The 4,229-nt window shown below is 47.2% G+C and overlaps 1 protein-coding gene across 1 annotated transcript in view; it reads left to right on the top strand.

The window, feature by feature from the left end:
• iqgap1 (IQ motif containing GTPase activating protein 1) overlaps positions 1–4,229 on the top strand; it is a 100,558-nt gene that overhangs the window by 56,129 nt on the left and 40,200 nt on the right. The window lies entirely within an intron of this gene.

Genomic DNA, 4,229 nt, shown 5'->3' with positions numbered 1-4,229 from the left:
CAGTCCGTGCTGGGGGAGTAATGGCCCAGTCTCTCAGTTCGTGCTGGGGGAGTAATGGCCCAGTCTCAATCCATGCTGGGGGAGTAATGGCCCAGTCTCTCAGTCCGTGCTGGGAGAGTAATGGCCCAGGCTGAGGGAATATTGGTTTAAAGATCCCACAAAGCTTCTGCTAAAAGAGGAAAAGTGTCTGGCTGACATTCATAAGACCATAAGATATAGGACATTCAGCCCATCGTGTATTCTCCGCCATTCAATCATGGCTGATAAGTTCCTTAACCCCATTCTCCTGCTTTCTCCCCCTAACCCTTGATCCCCTTGATAATCAAGAACCTATCTATCTCCGTCCTAAATGTACTTAATGATCTGGCCCCACAACCTTCTGTGGCAGTGAATTCCATAGATTCACCATTCTCTGGCTGAAGAAGTTTCTCCTTATCTCCGTTCTAAAGGGCCTTCCCTTTACTCTAAGGCTGTGCCCTCGGGTCCTAAACTCTCCTACCAATGGAAGCATTTTCCCAACATCCACTCTATCCAGGCCAAGGAAGGAATTGTATGCAATTTTGGGACCCATATCTCAGGAAGGATGTACTGGCCCTGGAGTGGGTTCAGAGGAGGTTCACAAGAATGGTCCCAGAAATGAAAAACTTAACATATGAGGAATGTTTGAGGACCCTGGGTCTATACTTGATGGAGTTTAGAAGGATGAGGGGGGATCTAATTGAAACTTAGAGAATACTGAATGGCCTGGATAAAGTGGATGTTGGGAGGGTGGTAGAGGGCTGTGACCCACAGCTGTTCTCTGGGAGATGTTCTCTGCCCATGACCCATGTATGACTGTGCGGGATTCAGCAGGGAATACGGAAGGATTTGAATCTTGATCAAGTCCTTTGGGAACACAGAGTCACCAGTGAAAAGGGAGGAGTAAATACTGTGAGAGAGCACAGGGTCATGTACCCAGTGAGGGTGTGACCCCCTGCAACAACTGAGAGTCCTTAATCCCCACAGCAATGCATCACCATTCTAACATGAACAACAGAGATTTACTCGGCTGATTCCTGGGATGAAGGGTTGACTTATCAAGAACAGCTAAACAGGTTAGCCCTTTAATCATTAGAGTTTAGATGAATGAGGCGCAATCCTTTTGAAACATACAAAATTCTGAGGGGTTTTGACAGGTTCACTGTTGAGAAGACATTTCCACAAGCGGAAAATCTCGAGCCAGATACATAACTACAGAATACTGAACACACATTTACAACTGAGCTTGAAGGAGTTTCTTCTCTCAAGAGGGCAGTGCATGCCTGAAGTTATCTACTGCAGAGAGTTGTGGGGGCTGGATCACTGAGAGTACGCGAAAAGGAGGAAGATTGTTGAAATATCGGGGAGTTGAAAGCTGTGAGGAGCTGGCACAAAGAGGGAGTTGAGGTCTGGGGCAGATGAGCCCCATGTTGAATGATGGGTCAGATTTGAGGGGGGGAATGGCCTACTGCTCCTGTTATTTTCTTAAACACTACCTTTAAGGATGCTAATGGAGCAGGTTGTGCCTAAGTTGTTATTGTTGTTGCCTCGACACTAACTTTACCCACATGACCTCCCAGTGCTTCCGTTGCTTCCCTTTAGTCTCTTACTGGGGAAATAAAATGACAGAAGATTGTCAGGTTGTCAAGACTTGTGCTTTGAGTCGACATGCTGCCTTTGGTTGCCTTGACCATTTATCGTTGACCCTAGCTGCGCCCTTGGCTTCCTGTTACTCTTTCCCACCACAGGAAGCGGGTCAACACCATGCTCCCTGTTTTAGAGGGACTTGCAGAGAAACAGTGGGGTTTTCAGGATTGCAGTGTTTAGCTGAACATAATTTATTTTCTATATGACAGTATTCTCTGGTTCTCTCAGGTTTATCTGTCTTTTTGCCAATTTAGGCCCAAAGCCTGGGACTAGGAGTAAGGACTTGGGGCCTAGTCACCTGTTGCCCCTGTGGATATGTGTCAGAAGGATAATGCCCCCCCTTCCACTGACACTGACCATGGCACCTCCTCACCCTCTCTATTACTCCCCAGGTCTCTCCTCTGCTCACTGGGAGCTGACTAAGGCAGCAAGCAGATTCTGAAAAAGAGGAACTTGCATTTCTTCACAGCCTTTTGTGACTTTATAACATCATGTCGGTCTGGTGTGCAATCGCTGTTGTAATACAGGAAAAGCAGCACTGCCTGAGAATACCGTAAGGTCCTCCCACTGCATTAAGTTCACCGTGTTTTTGTACAGCTGTCCCTTCCCATGTTGTTCAAACCAAGACTCAATCTGCCTAAAGGGCCACGTTAACTGATTGTAACCAGACCCTCATTCCATAGCCATGGCTGACCCATTTCCGTGCATGTTCTGAGGCCACGGGTTCGAATCCTGCCACAGTAGATGGTGGAATTTGAATTCTGGAATTAAGAATCTAATGATGACCGTGAAGCCATAGTCGATTGTTGGGAAAAACCCATCTGGTTCACTAATGTCCTTTAGGGAAGGACACTGCCATCCTTACCTGGTCTGGCCTACATATGACTCCAGACCCACAGCAATGTGGTTGACTCTTAACTGTCCTCTGGGCAATTAGGGATGGGCAATAAATGCTGCCTGGCAGCAACACCCTCATCCTGTGAATGATTTAAAAAAAAGGACTGCGGGCAGCTGGTATGGCGAGAACTGACCTCGTTGGTGATTGTTTCTACAGTTAAATATCCCTGGGAGGTGTGTCACTGAAGCTTTCCACCTGGCACTCATCAGGACAAATACAAGAATGACAAATGTCTCACTGCCTGGGCATTGAGGAAGGATATACTGGAGGAATAGACAGTGAGACTGGGAGAGATCAGACCCTGGGAGGAAATTGAAAAAGATGTGTGCATCAGTGAGAGGAGTTGGCTATGCATTATTCAAATTAACATTCCTCTCCGGGTGTCAGCTCCCTGAGAACAGTACTTGTAGGCCAAACCAATTTGAATCTTGGAATTGCTGAAGTTAGCTGCCCAGCCCATCGTATCTCTAGGTTAATTGAATCATTGCTATTTGTGTGTTGGATGGGTTGCCAGGACAACTTCATTACCTCACTTTCATATTCTATGCGATGCCATTCCTCTCCAGCCTTCCCCACCAACTTCCCCAAACATGTGCGGGCACACATACACACACGGGCACACATACACACATACACACACACACACACACACACACACGCGCACACGCACCCACAGACACTCTCTCTGTCACTCTGTCACACACACTCTTGCTCGCTCACGTCATACTTCCTCTCTCTCACTCTTCCTCTCACTCACATACTCTTTCTCTCTCTTACTCACTCTTTCCCTCTCACAGTCACTGTCTCTCCCACACTCTCTCTGTCCCACATTCTCTCATACTCTGTCTCTCTCTCTCTCTCCCTCACACAAACACACTCTTGGCGTAAACTATCAGCTGGGGAACAAATATATTCTGGCAGATGGAACCGTTCCCAGTAAATCCCACCATTTTGTCTGATTGTCAGATCCAGAGAGTGGAATTTTAAAAACACACCTTCCAGAAACCGTGTAATTTATTCCTGTTCACACAGACCATCATTTACAAGATGAAAACACAAGCAGCAATTTAAAAAAAACTATCAGTCCTGCTCCACAGGGACTGAGAACATTGTTCACATCCTGTTTGTCTTCCGGTTGCTGCCTCTTTATGGATTAATGAGTGTTTGATTTTCTGTGTTGCTTGTTTGGGGTTTAAGATCCAGGAAGTTCCAGATGGGACCATCAGTTGCATCAAAGTTCAAAATAGACTAAACTCGGAGCCCAGTCTTACACTCACTCAGGAATGTCATCAGCTCACAGCATCACTCCAACAGCCAGAGTCCCCTCAGAGTTAACCATGTCCCTTCATGCTGCTCCCCCTCCATATCTTGTTCCCTCCCGACCTCTTCAATCCTCCAACCCCTCTCTCTCTCTCTTTCTTTCTGTCTCCACCCCCACATCCTCACTCTTCCTATTTCTCTGTCTTTCTCCCTCCACTCGCCTCCTTCTTTCTCCGCTTGCCTCTCTGCCCCCTTTCCTCCGTCCACCTTACCATTCCCTGTTCCCTCCCTAATTCCCTCCTTCCTTCTCTCCCTTTCTGCTTTCCTTCCTGCATTCTTCACTCCTTCCTTTATTTCCTTGCGTACTATTGCTCTCAGCCCTTGCCCCTCAACCTCTCCCCCTCAC

The sequence above is a fragment of the Rhincodon typus genome, chromosome 36, assembly GCF_021869965.1.
Source record: "Rhincodon typus isolate 14 chromosome 36, sRhiTyp1.1, whole genome shotgun sequence".
Lineage (NCBI taxonomy): Eukaryota > Metazoa > Chordata > Chondrichthyes > Orectolobiformes > Rhincodontidae > Rhincodon > Rhincodon typus.
This window is presented reverse-complemented; position numbering and strand designations above follow the sequence as displayed.